This window comes from Marmota marmota, unplaced genomic scaffold (genome assembly GCF_001458135.2).
Source record: "Marmota marmota marmota unplaced genomic scaffold, marMar, whole genome shotgun sequence".
Classification (NCBI taxonomy): domain Eukaryota; kingdom Metazoa; phylum Chordata; class Mammalia; order Rodentia; family Sciuridae; genus Marmota; species Marmota marmota.
In genome coordinates this window covers 44,046,289-44,061,109 of record NW_026000016.1, presented here as the reverse complement: position 1 = coordinate 44,061,109, position 14,821 = coordinate 44,046,289, and the positions used below count along the sequence as shown (strand labels likewise).

Here is a 14,821-nt window from a genome sequence, read left to right as displayed (position 1 = left end):
GCAATTGGATTCTACTGGGCCCTTGCCAAGGACAGAGTGGGCCTTGCATCAGTGTTATGGCGTTGGATGGTTTGAATGTTTCTATCTTCCCCAAGTTTGTGCATTGAGATCCTGAGCCCCAGTGCAATGGCATTAGGAGGTAGGGCCTCTCCAAGGTAGCTTGGGTGAGGAGGGTGGGGTCTTCATGAATGGGGACAGTGTCCTTATAAGAGAGACCACAGAGACTTTCTGGCTCTCTGACTGCCTTGTGCAGATAAAAGGAAGATGGCAGTCTACAACTGTGCAGAGGGCTCTTTCAGAACCTGACCTACTGGCACACCTTGACCTTAGACTTCCAGCCTCCAGACCTGTGCTCGCCACCTGCTGCCCATCCTGCTAACAGACAATCTTTTGAGGCAAATACCAAGGTTGAATCCAGGTCTGCCTGGTTCCCGATCCCTGTACTGAGAGATGAGTGACTCCATGACAGCAGACTCAGATGCAGAGCCAGGGATGGTGGAGTGAAATAGAGTAGTGGCGTTTTCCTCTTGGGTTTTATAATTCCCTCCTTTCACACCTGCCTTTGGGTTTGTTGAGACCAAAAAGTCTAACACTGAAGTGCCTCTGTGGTCCCCAGGAGCCCTGCAAGTCTTGACAATCAGACACAGTCAGGGCACTGCTACATGCTCTAGCTGCCACGGGTCAGTGCCAGCCTGCCACTCTGCAGAGAAGTGACAGGAAGAGTGTTCAGAACTAACAGATGGCTATTTGCTGTTCCCTTTGATCTGTGCACACCGGCTTGTAAGGTGCCTCGCTGTAGCTGTCACTTTCTGTTTGGGGTCTTGCTGAACGGGTTTGTCCGCAGTAACTGTGGCAGCGCAGTGAGGTGCCTTCTTGGGGTGGACTTTTCCCTGAGCCCTAGAAATCTCCAAAGTTTACAGACGGTTGGAGGAGTTGGTTGGCGGTGAACATGCCCAGTGAGAGAGCAAGTGAGTGGGTTTAGGGTGCCTGGAGCCAACACCCGACCCTGGACTTGATGAATTAGTACAATGAGCAGTGTGTCATTGGGCTTCTGGCCACTAAGTGGGGCATGTGGTGGTGACATCTGGGAGGAAAGAAATATGAACATCTTCCAGTGGTCTTTGAGGTCTTCTACTAGTCATGTTATTGGAATAGTTATGCCACAAAAGGGTTAGAAATGCATTAACTAATTTTTTTTTAAAGAGAGAGTGAGAGACAGAGAGAGAGAGAATTTTTTAACATTTATTTTTTAGTTTTTTGGCAGACACAACATCTTTGTTTGTATGTGGTGCTGAGGATCGAACCCGGGCCGCACGCATGCCAGGCGAGCGCGCTACTGCTTGAGCCACATCCCCAGCCCAACATTAACTAATTTTTAGTTTTTGCTACTGGGATTGAGCCCAGTGGCACTTTACCACTGAGCCACATCCCCAGCCCTTTTTATTTTATTTTGTGATAAGTTCTTGCTAAATTGCTGAGGGTCTGGCTAAGTTGCCAATGCTGGCCTCAAAATTGTGATCCTCCTGTTTCAGCCTCCCAAGTAGCTGGGATTATAGGTACACAACATGGAGCCCTGCTAGCAACTCCCTTTTGTGTAAGGAGTAGGGAATATGATATTTCAGATATGTGGTGTTGGGTGCACCTGAGTCAGAACTTCCTGTTCTGTGCAGCAGATTTGGGGAGGCTGGTTAGTGGGTGTTGACCCCTGAAATGGCATTGGAACATGTATACCAGGCACCGTGGTTGTCTGATGGCTATAAGGGGTTGAGCAGCTATTACAACCAAGACTTAAGTAGAACTTAAGGACACCCCGTTTTCAGTTGTTTCTAAGACCCTTTAAACTACTAAAGTCATGTATGAGTTTGGTAACCAAACTAGAAAGAAATCAAAATGAGAGAAAGAAGAGGAAAAAAATGGGACTGATCAGTTAAAAATTTATTCTGTCTTTATAATTCTTGCCCTATTATAGTAAAGTTTTAAGTATAAAAATAATCAGTGTTAGCATAACAAGTGTAGCAAGGCTTCGTGTGGCTCTGCCACCCAGGGCTGAGTTGATCGATCCTTCAGGCTTTTCACAAACTGCTTTCTGGTGAAGGGTGGAGGCTTAGAAGTCTATGGTTCCAAGCCATCCATCCTTAAGTCTTGATCACCTCGAAGTCTCAAGACTTAAGGAAAACATAGGTACAGGGCTGGGGATAGAGCTCAGTTGGTAGAGCGCTTGCCTAGCACGTGTGAGGCACTGGGTTTGATTCTCAGCACCACATAAAATAAAATAAAGGTATTGTGCTCATCTATTATAAAAAATATTTTTAAAAATGGGTACAAGAGAGTATCTATTGCTCATATTTAAGACATATTTATGTCTTACACAGAGGCACTTAAATTTGAAAATTAGAGTAATTATGAACATTGAAACTTAGAGTAATTGTTTTATATGGCAAACATTTCACTGAGCTTCTGTGGTCTGCCGGGCCCTCCACTGGGACTGGGGGAAAGGTAAGGACATCATAGGCAGAATGACAGACAGCATTGGTGGTAAGCACTGCTGCTTGGAGTCCACATGCTGGACAAGGCTTGAAAGGGCACCAGGAGCTCTGCTGGCTACTGGGGTAATGCCTGAGTGCTTATATTTGTTGGGAGACTCGGATAGAAGCCTATTTCAAACCAGTTCAAGGAAGAATGAGAATTGATATGCTCATGTAAAATCTAGGATAGCAGAGAAGCAATCGCAAAAACGTCTGCACGGCTGGATCCAGGTGCGGCGTGTCCACAGGAATCTGTCTCTCATCATGCAAGTTCTGCTTTCCTGTGTTTTGCTGTATTTTCAGGCAAATCTCTACCCTGGTGCTGGCAACAGTGGCTGCTGCAGTTCCAGGTGTAGGTCCCAGTAGCCCTGCTCCCGGAGGGAGAAAGGGCACCTCTGTCCAAGAGCTCCAGCAGAAGTTCTGGAAGATACACTCTGGCTGGGTTTGGGCCAGTGTCTCTGTTTAAGCCATCGGGACAGTTCTGTGTTGCTCTGGCTGGGCCAGGGGCAATGTCCACTCTTGGAGCTTGAGGCCAAGGTCTAGTCCCCATCCAGAAACATGGCTGAGGGGTAGAAGGAAAGTGGTTCCTGAAAACCACGGGGAAAGCATGTCCTGTTACCAAAAGAAGAAAGGGACACTAGAAAGGCAAAATAACAGGTGTGTCCCAGAGTGGGCGTGTCCATGGAGTCACATGATCTCCCCCTTTCACACCTACAGGCAAAGTCCAGATTGGCCTTGGGACCAAGGGATATGGCTGCATGTGGTTGCCGTGGGCCCCCCACCCCTAATTCTCAAGTCTGTTTTTTATTTTAAATAGTTTTTTTTTAAGATGGTAAATGTAATTACCATGCAAAAAATCATGATAAAAATTCAAATAAAACATAAGATAAAATGAAAAAAGTTTCTCCCATCCCTAACCACTAGCCCTTAGACCCCAACATAACCAAAATGGTATAGACTTCCAGAAATGTCTCTTTTAAAAACAAATTATTTATCTCCTATCATTAGATCCATTATCTAATTTTTCTTTAACAAATTATATCATATTATGAACATGAATCTCCAATATGGTTTTTCATTTAGAAATGTTTCTTGGTATCTTTTACTATCAGCACACACACACACACACACACACAAAATGGTTTTTAGAAACTGTATGCTATCCCATAAAATAGGATAGCACATCTATTATGTCATTTTTCTGTTAGTGGACATTTATATTATATTTCTGATTAATTTTCAAACAATTCTGTCAGGGACATTGCTGTACTCATAGTTTAGTGTACTTCTGCAAGTGTATCTGTCAGCTAAATTCCTAGAGGTGAAATTTTTCAAGGATATAGTACCAACTTTGAATGCATATTAAGAAATGGACTTCCCAGAAGACTGTGCCAATTTCCATTCATGCCAATAGCATTGAAAGTGCTAGTTTCTTCACATCTAATCACCACTGGATATCTTTAAACTTTCTATTGTTTTTAATGATAGGTGAAAATGGTATATCATTATTTTAATTTGCATTTTAAAATTACAAATGATAGGGTTGAGGGTGTAGCTAAATTGTAGATCATGTTCTTGGCACGAATGAGGCCCTGGGTTCAATCCCTGGAACAATAAAAACAAACATAGAAATGAACACAAAAGCAAATGAAATTGGAAATGTTTTAATACGTTTAGCCATCTCTTTTTTTCTTTTCTTTTCTTTTCTTTCTTTCTTTCTTTCTTTCTTTCTTTCTTTCTTTCTATTTATTTACTTATTGCAGTATTGGGGATACTAGGAGAACACTGTACCACTGAGCTGCATTCCAGACCCTTTTTTATTTTATCAGAGACAGAGTCTGGCTAAGTTGCTCATTATGACCTTGAACACACGATTCTCCTGCCTCATCCTCTGGAATAATGAGTAGTAGCTGGGATTGCAGTCACATACCACATGTTTAACCATTTCTATTTCATTTCTGTGAATTAAAATTTGTTCTTTCTACTCACATTGAAAAGTTAGTAGTTGGATTACTACTTACCATTGATGGAATCTCAGGATTTTAGAGATGGAAGAACTCTCAAGATCATCGTTTTTCTCGTTTTCCAGACAAAGAAAGTGGGGTCTAAGAAGCAAAATTAATTGTCCAAGGTTACACAATTAGAGACTGATCTAAGATCAGAACATACCCGGTCTCAGGTTTTATGACTCAAATCTTGTACTCTGTCTTGGAAATTTAAACTAGTCATTTTAACCTATTACCTTCCCCAGGAGCTCCTTGTGACTGTCCCCACTGATGCAACAAGCCAGCTTCTCCATTCACCCATTCACTTAACGGTGTGGTTTACGACAGTGTGCTGCCCCAGGGCCTGGTCCCCCCGCCATGTGTTAAACTTCACAGTCACTGGTGGTGAAAGGCTCTGCTGTTCTGGTGGCTGTGTCTGACTCAGGGGACAGGAGCTCCTGCTCAGTTGACACCAACTCAGGGCAAACCAAGTGGGAAGAATCAGTAGTCTTGCCCCTGCCATTACTTACAGTTTTCATGGATTGTTGAGTATAATGAAATAGTCCCAGGAACAAGAATTCTAAAACTCCACCTTCTATTCCTCCCACCGAGCTATTGCAAATTCCTCATGAAATGACAGCATTTAATGTCAATCTTGGAATTAGAATTTTATCTTCCTTGCCCTCCTCAAGGAGCTCTTAAACAATTACTAAAACCCAAGTTTTAGACATTAGGGGAATTTAAAGATGAGAACTGCCCGTCACAGATTGTAATCCAGGGAATTCTAAAAACCAGCCTCCCCTGTCTCCACTATATTATACTGGCTTTTTCCTCCTACTGGAGGAGTAAGACGTTTTATTATATTTACAATTAAGATACATCTTGATCTTCTTTTCTGAAAGAACTTAAAACTAACCTATCCACTGGAAAGCTGTTGATAACATTTTCCAATTGATACAAAAGAGGTGAGACTTTAAAGAAAATAAGTGAGAGAAATAAAAATAATCAGTAATTAAGTAGTTAGGCTACATGCTGCCAAGTTATCTACATTGAGAAGCAAAACATAAATAAACTGAATATAACAAATAAAAATTGGAGCTGGGTGTGGTGGTGCATGCCTGTAATCCTGGCAGCTCAGGAGGCTGAGGCAGGAGGCAGGAGGATTGCGAGTTCAAAGCCAGCCTCAGCAACTTAATTTTTTTTTTTTTTAGTTGTAGATGGACACAATACCTTTATTTTATTTATTTATTTTTATGGGGTGCTGAGGATCGAACCCAGTGCCTCATACATGCTAGTAAGTGCTCTACCACTGAGCTACAACCCCAGCCCAGGCCCTAGCAATTTAGTGAGGCCCTAAGCAATTCAGTGAGACCCTTTCTCTAAATCAAATACAAAAAGGGCTGGGGATGTGGCTCAGTGGTTAAGTGCCCCTGAGTTCAATCCCTAGTACCACCACCACCAATAACAACAACAAAACAAATATTGAAAAAAACAGGGGGCTGGGGTTGTGGCTCAGCCGAAGAGCCCTCGCCTAGCACGCGTGATTCTCAGCACCATGTAACAATAATAAAATAAAGGTATTGTGTCCAACTACAACTAGAAAATAAATAAATATCTTTAAAAAAAAGAAAGAAAAAATAGGGAGGCATATGTATTTTCTAAGTTGTGTAATTGCTAGAAGATGCTTTGGCACGTGGCCTTAAATTTTTTTCTTTTTCAACTTAATGTGTGTGGCTCACCACAGGTCAACTGGGGACCTGTGTACAGGGGTCTGAGTGTGCTATTTCTGGTTTCCAAGAGAGAATTCTTTTATTTTTTCCCCCTTTTCATTTCCAGGTTATATGCAGTTAATTATTGGAATGCTGAACATTGTGTCCGAATACTTGGAAGTCTCTGACTTCCGTGCAGGCTAAGAAAAGCAGAATGGATACAGGGAAATTCGGCCAGCCCTGTTTTATTGACCTTCTCCAAGTACATTAATAAGAAATTGTGCCTTTGATTTCAGTTAAAGGCAATTTGGAACTGGCTTATTAAATACTAATGAAAATGTTCTTGCTTTCAGAAGTTAACTTTCTGTGAAATGAATGGCAACTAGGGAATATTTTAAATAAAGACTGATTTCTAATGAAAAGGCTGAGGGTGGATAAGCAAGGGGTGAAGTCCTGTTCTAGAGTCCATCTTTGACCAGGTTAAAGCACCAAAGACTAAAACACTGACCTCGGATTTTGGTAGTGAATATTTTTGCCTAAAAAAAAAAAAAAAAATGCTTAAGAAAGTTTGTAAAAATCTTGCTTTTGGAAACTTCCACGCCCCTCAAATCCAGTGGCCAGATTTATGATGATGCTGACCACTAAAATCTATCATTGATTAACAACAACCTGGTTACCTAGATACTGGCAGGCCTTCACATCTAACAAAGAACAGGCCAAAGGCAGAAGGAAATGATTCATTGTCAGGTAAGTCAAAGCAAAGGAGCTATTGATAGGAGGTCCGTGGGAACTTAAATAAGGGGAATTGTGTACTCTTCTTTCTTTTACAAGCCTTTTAAATACCTTTTTTAAAGATGGAAGTTTGGTCTATTATTTAATGGGAATATATATAAAAGGATGTCATTATGCTGGGCACAATGGCACACACTTATAATCTCAGTGACTCAGGAGACTGAGGCAGGAATATCACAAGTTAGAGGCCAGCCTCTGCAAGTTAGTAAGACCCTGTCTCAAAATAAAAAAATAAAAGAAATAAAAAAGTGCTGGGATGTAACTCAGTGGTAAAACACTTGCCTGGCTTGTGCGAGGCCCTGGGGATCCCCAGCACCACTAAATAAATAAATAAAGTATGCCACTATAAAGTGATTCCGTGTGCTGTAGTGTGTTGCACTATGGTGAGGTCTGCTAGGTTGAGACTTACCAGTGGATGGCATCACCAGTGGACGGCATCAGTCTACACACTGTGGGCTGATGGGGACAGTCAGGGAGGGATTAAAAATGACAGCTGTGTTAGCTTTTTAGGGTGCCATTATAAAACAACACAGACTGGGAGGCTTAAACAATAGAAATATAATTTTTCACAATTTGAGAGGCTTGAAGTTCAAGATCAAGATGTTGGCAGGGCTGGTTTCATTCTTAGGCCTTTTTTCTTGGCTTCAGATGGATTTCTTACTGCCTCTTCTCATGCAGAATCTTGAGTCCAGGTCTTTGATTTTTGTTGAGCCTTGTATAGCGTGTCTATGCCAGGCATACATACCATCCACTTGACCCTGTGGACCCCGTAACTGGTCCTGCTTAACTGAATTCTACATGACACATGGATCTGGACTGTAATTTATTCTGAGCCATCTTTCTTGGAATAAACTTACCAATTTTGTTCTTCTCAGAAATAGTGAAGTGTTCTAGGCAAGTGGCACACAACTGTAATACCAGTGACTCAGGAGGCTGAAGCAGGAGGATTACAAGTTCAAAGCCAGCCTCAGCAATTAAAAAAGGGATGAGGATGTAGCTTAGTGATAAAGTGCCCCTGTGCTAAATGTCCATTACAAAAAAAAAAACAAAAAAAAAAAAACCAACAACAACAAAACAAAAAAGTTATCTAAATGACAAGGAAATTACAACATTTGAACAAAAAGAGAGTATGTAGTTTAACATTCAGGCTCTGGTTTAAGGGCCAGACTGTCCACATTCTGGAAAGATCCTGTGTCTCTCTTCTGTTTCCTATTATCACACCCCTCAGTTAACTTTCTGTTTATAAAAATGGCATGAATCTTATCCCGAGTCATTACAGCTGTTTCACACTATGAACCCAATGTTCAAGGAACCATTGTGAGATTTAAGAATACACTGGTGGGACTGGGGTTGTGGCTCAGTGGTAGTCACCTTCCTGGCACATGTGAGGTACTGGGTTTGATCCTCAGCACCACATAAAAATAATAAATTAATAAAACGAAGACATGAAAAATTAAAAAATACGCTGGTGTCAAGAGGAAAGATCACATGAATTCTTTAAGGTCTTGGGGTCTGAACTAGCAGAGGACAAGCTGTAAAATGCTTCTGTGACATCTCATCTACAAAATGAGCCTCATAGTCCGCATATGGATTTAGCCACTGAATCTACAGCCTAGAGATTGACTTTATGTGGATTCTTCAGACCCAACCTCATCCAAAAGTTTTCTGGAGCCTGCCCATCTTTACCTTTTCCTGTGGCCACCGTCCTCTGGCTCATTTTTATCCTCTTGTCTCTTTTGGACCTACACAGTTGCAGTAGCTTAGCTGACCTCTGCCTCTAGTCCCTCCCACTTTATTCCGCCGTCAGTGCTGCTGCCAGCTTGATCTTTCTAGAACACAGCTTGGCACGCGCAGCTTCCCTGTCCAAAAAACCTTCTAGGATTCAGGTTGCTTGGAGAAGAGATTGCACACTCCTTAGACTGACTCCTGCAAAGCCAGACTTTGCATATCCACCCTCAGTTACTTTTCTAACCTCATCTCCAATCACTCCCTGTCATCGTACACCCCTGTGACACCTCCGTGGCTTCTTGCACACTGGTATCTGTACTGGCCACGCCTTCTGCCCAGTGGACTGCTATTTGCTCTTCAAAGTCCAGTTTGCCTGTCCCTTCTGTGAGTCTGTTTCCTCTGCGTGTTGGTGGAGTAAGTCCCCTCTCATGTGTTCCGTGGTTCTTTCTTCACCTTGTTATAATGTCCCTATTACCTGTCTTTCTCTCTGGCCAGGTGTGAGCTCCTCAAAAGCAGGAACTGTGTTTTGTTTACTCCTTTTTTTTTTTTTTTTTTGACACCAGGGATTTAATCCAGAGGTGCTTAACTGCTAATTTAATCGAGTGTCGAGTGATGCTTCCCTGCCCTTTTGTATATTTTATTTAGAGACAGGGATCTCACTAAATTGCTTAGGGCCTTGCTATGTTGTTGAGGCTGGCTTTGAACTCTCGATCCTCCTGCCTCAGCCACCTGAGTCATTGGGATTATAGGCATGTGCCACCATGCCCAGTTCCCCTCCTTCTTTTTAGAAGACATAAAGAGTTTTTAAGGGGCTGGAGTTGTGGCTCAGTGGTAGAGCACTTGGCTAGCACATGCGAGGCCCTGGGTTCGATCCTCAGCACCACATAAAAATAAATAAATAAAGATATTGTGTCCAACCTAAAAAATATACATATCAAAAAAGAGTTTTTTTTTAAAAAAAGATTCTGAATTACATATTAAGCCAACGGAAGCCTCTAGTTTGAGGTTTGTTAGTTACTAGGCAAGTGAATGGAAGCCATAGGACTTAGAGGAAGCATCCATATTGACAGCTCCCATCTTTCTATAAAATTGAGGTTTTGTAGAATGTCTGGAAAATGGCATATAATCTGATTTTCCTTTTTTCTTAATTCACAAACTCCAAAGCTCCCTCTCTAACCCTTTCTTTAAATTTGTTGAAATTTATTATTATTATTATTATTATTTTATTATTATTATTTTGTGTGTAGTGCTAGGGATGGAACCTAGGGCTTTGTAGATGCTGGGCAAGCACTCCACCACTGAGCTGAGCTATACCCCTAATCCTAAACATTTTTATTTAAAAAATGAATTTTATTGTGTACGTTACAGGTATACAATACGACATATGAGATACACAAAAATTGGGAAATGGTTGCTGTGGTGAATCAATTAGCAGTTACCAGCTAAAACCTATTCATTTAGTAAAAATCCCCAATACAATACATTATTGATGCTCTTCATGCCGTACATTGAATCCTAGACTTGTTCACCTACATACCTGCTACTTTGTTGTTGTTTTTTTTAATTTTTATTGTTGGTTGTTCAAAACATTACATAGTTCTTGATATATCATATTTCACACTTTGATTCAAGTGGGTTATGAGCTCCCATTTTTACCCCGTATACAGATTGCAGAATCACATCAGTTACACATCCATTGATTTACATATTGCCATACTAGTGTCTGTTGTATTCTGCTGCCTTTCCTATCTTCTACTATCCCCCCTCCCCTCCCCTCCCCTCCCCTCTTCTCTCTCTGCCCCCTCTACTGACATTCATTTGTCCCCCTTGTATTATTTTTCCCTTTCCCCTCACTTCCTCTTGTATGTACTTTTGTATAACTCTGAGGGTCTCCTTCCATTTCCATGCAATTTCCCTTCTCTCTCCCTTTCCCTCCCACCTCTCATCCCTGTTTAATGTTAATCTTCTTCTCATGCTCTTCGACCCTACTCTGTTCTTAGTTACTCTCCTTATATCAAAGAAGACATTTGGCATTTGTTTTTTAGGGATTGTCTAGCTTCACTTAGCATAATCTGCTCTAATGCCATCCATTTCGGCATACCTGCTACTTTGCATCCTCTGAAACTGCCCCCCGCCATTCCCTGTCTCCCAGGTAAACACTGTTTCAATTCCTATCTCTGTTATTTCTGTGTAATTTTTTTTTTTAGAGAGAGAGAATTTTTATTTATTTTTTAGTTTTTGGTGGACACAACATCTTTGTTTGTATGTGATGCTGAGGATCGAACCTGGGCTGCACGCATGCCAGACAAGCGCCCTACCGCTTGAGCCACATCCCCAGCCCTATTTCTATGTATTTGATTTTTTTTTTTTAAGATTCAACATGTGAGATCATGTGATTTGGCTTACTTCACTTGGTATAATGTCCTGGATTCTTCCATGTTGGGGCAAATGGCAGGATCTCCTTTATTAAGTCTGAATAATATGGCACTGTAGGCATACACCAGTTTCTTTATTTATTTGTGCCCAGCAGATGTGTCCCTCAACATCCTGGTTTCTGTATCTTGAGTATTGTGACTAATGATGCAATGAAAATGGGACAGCAGATGTCATGGTTTCATCTCCTTTGAGTGTATGTCCACAGGTGGGATTGCTAGACCATGTAGTCATTCTATTTTTACTTTTTTTTTTTTTTTTAGAACCTGATGACTGCACCAATCTACATTTCTACCAATGGTGAACTAAAGGACTTTCTCTCATGGTGGTCTGAATAGGGTGAAGAGATGAGGACAGACAGACATATTTGGGAGAAATTTATGAAATAAAATCTATAGGACTTTATGATGAATCGGAAATGAAGGTATGAGAGAGAGGGAAGTTTAGAGACTTCCAAGTTTGATCTTGAATTACATATTCAAAAATGGATGGATGTGTTACACATTGAACTTGGGAACCCCTGAAAATAACAGGGAGTCCTGGGAAGACCATGGCCATTGAATCTGGACTGACTGTATTTTAGATGTTTAAGTGATAATATTAAAGAAATGAGTTGCCAGGTGCAGTGGTGCACACCTGTAATCCCAGTGGCTTGGGAGGCTGAGGCAGGAAGATCACGAGTTCAAAACCATCCTCGGCAATTTAGTGAGACCCTGTCTCAAAAAAAAAAAAAAAAAGGACTGGGAACGTGGCTCAATGGTCAAATGCCACTGGGTTTAATCCCCAGTACCAATAAATAAATAAAATAAAAAGTCCCGCAGATATGTGGTGTTGGACCAGTATTAGTGAAAAAGTGTATGCATCTGAAGGCAATTGAAACAGTAGCTGCAGAGGCAGAAACTGGCAATCTAGGGACTGAAATCTTCTTTAGTGAAGGATGATTAGTGATTAAGTTTGTAGAGGACTGGGTTTCTGGTCTGCCAGCCTACCCACAAATTTCCCTCTCACCAGCCTCCATGATTGCTTGAGCCATTCAGCCATTGCTTAAAGTAAATGTGTGTGTGTGTGTGTGTGCTCCTCATTGACACTTTCAGCTCTTTACTCATTCATCCTTTCCCAAGCCACAAAAAGCCCTCTGTTGCCTTCTCAGTCATTCTGACCCTCACTGGAGAAGCTTCTTTGAGGGGAGTGTGTAGCCTAGCTGAGGACTAGGCTTGGAGGAATGCAGGGTTTAGTCCTTGGTGTCTTTTTGTGTTTACCTTTTGGCTGATTGGACGAGGCCCACTCACGCTATTGAGGATCATCTCTTTATAGAAAATCAAATGCTTATAGATGTTTATTCCATCTACAAGATAACTAACTACACAGAAGCAGTTAGCTCAGGGTTTCAGCCACTGGGTACAATAGCCCAGCCAAGTTGACAAATAAAACTAACAACAGACGGTGGGGACTATTGGGAAGGTGGAGTCCTGGAACCTGGGATTTCAGTGAAGACCAGAGAGAAAAAGGAACACCTTGATAAATGTGAAGATCCAGGGGAAAGTGCTGGGGAGTGATATTAGCCAAATTATATTGTTATATTTTGTGCATATATGAATATATTAACAAATCCCACCATTATGTACAACTCTAATGCACTAATAAAATTTTTGGAAAAAAAAAGAAACATGTTGGTTCATTTGGTTACTATTTAAAAAATAATAATAAAATGTTGGGGAAAAAAATGTGAGGATTCAGGGAGTGCCAGGTATGGACCGGCAGTTCTAGAAGGTTCAGTGGCAAAGGCCAAGAAGAGAAAGGAGGCCACTGTGCAGGCCCCTGAGGCTGTGGAGAAACAAGAGCCCCCCCAGGCGCCCCTCTCTGTCCTCACACCTGCTGGTGAGCCATAGTGAAGCTGGGCTCCCGTGAGACCTGGCCTATCTTCAGGGGACCCTGCTGGCACATGGAACCGTGTGCCATGTCACCCCAGCCCAGGCCTTGTTCTTTCTATTGTGCTGGGTTCCTCGAATTCCACGGTGCTTATTTTCTAGCACAGATGGCTGTGTTTTTATATGGTTCTCTAAATTGTTTATTATCTATTGCCAACTGTGCTGTGATTCAGAAAGGAAATGGCTTTCGGGAGTGTGGAAGCCAATTAATCTAAGCAGGAACTGCCACCTGTGGGAAAACACAAGTTAAAAATTGCCAAATTTTTGGTGGCATGAATATGTTTACATTTTGAAAGCACAAACTTGACTTGAAAGAGCGAGTATTTGCCCTCTAATTTCTTAAGAACTAAGTATTGAGGGGGCTGGGGATGCAGCTCAGAGATAGAGCACTTGGGCAGCATGTGAGAGGCCCCCGGGTTCCATCCCCAGGATAGAAACAAAACAAAAACAAAACCCAAACCAAAACAAACAACAATGTCACACATAGCCACCTCTAGGGAATAAAAAAAAAGTCTACTACCTTTGTGTGATTTGGTGCCAGTTTCTTGTCTTCCAACATCAGTTTTCTCCTCTGTAAAGTGGGTGGACAATCCCTCCTGTCTGGCTTATTCCAGATTATTATGAGGGGCAAATCAAATTAACTGGTAAAATTAATTCATTAGAGGAGATTAAGGTACCAGGCAAATAGGAGCTGTTGTCGTTGTTACAAGTGTGGTTACTCCTTTTATTATTGTTTGATTTGCAAGTGCGACTTGGAATTCTACATGACCTCAACGCAAGAGAAAACAGTATGCTTGGGTCTTTCTATATTAAAAATTGCTTATCATTGATGTGCATGTCTGATTTCTTAATCAGACTAATGTTTATTTAGACTTCTCTCTGCAGTGCGATTCTTACCCTATTGGACCCAAGCCCAGGGTGGCCGGGCTTTTTGACACGAAGGCCACACAGTGGTTTCTGATTGAGCCTCTGGGCCTCCCTGTCCCAAGGCTGCCCCTGTCTGAGGCAGACAAATTGCACTGCCTCGGGATATTGACTGTCTCCCTGCCAGTTCATTTTATTCTTTTCTCTGTTTATGAAGCAGAATTTGTTTCTATCACTTCCAATTTGGGAGGCAGATTTCAGTGTTAGAAATCAGAATTATTAACCCTCATATAAATGCTTGACACTGAAATTCACAGGAATTCAAGCCATAACACGTGTCAGCACAGTTTTGGTGGCACAGAATTACCTGAGGGGCTTTGTAGGATTTAGCCAACAGTGCGCATGCTCCGTGATCACAGGAAACTGCGGACGGGCCCCACCTTCCTTACTGGGGCCTGCTCACATAGGTTGTCTTTGCCTAGCAGCACAGAAAGCAGTCAAAAAGTTACCATTCCACATCACCTTTGATCTTATTTTACTTTATTTATTAGTATTGGGGATTGAGCCCAGGGATGCTCTACCACTGAGCTACATCCCCAGCTTTTAAAATTTTGAGACAGGGTCTTGCTAAGTTACTGCGGCTGGTCTTAAACTTTCTTTCAAAATACTTTTTGAGTTGTAGATGGACACAATATTTTTAGTTTATTATTATTTTTAATGTGCTGAGGATCAAACCCAGTGCCTCACACATGTGAGGCAAGCACTCTACCGCTGAGCCACAACCCCAACCCTTGGCCTTAAACTTTCAATCCTCCTGTCTCAGGCTCCCAAATTGTTGGGATTACAGGCATGTACCA

At 41.7% G+C, this 14,821-nt stretch overlaps 1 long non-coding RNA gene across 1 annotated transcript; it reads right to left on the bottom strand.

Annotated features, from left to right (window-relative positions):
• Positions 1-4,004: 4,004 nt before the first annotated feature.
• LOC107140642 lies at positions 4,005-9,113 on the bottom strand. Its single transcript, XR_001503305.2, has 3 exons — positions 8,698-9,113; positions 4,547-4,630; positions 4,005-4,130 (listed from the first exon to the last, which is right to left on the bottom strand). It is a non-coding gene; the product is annotated as an uncharacterized LOC107140642 (long non-coding RNA).
• Between the last annotated feature and the right edge of the window lie 5,708 nt (positions 9,114-14,821).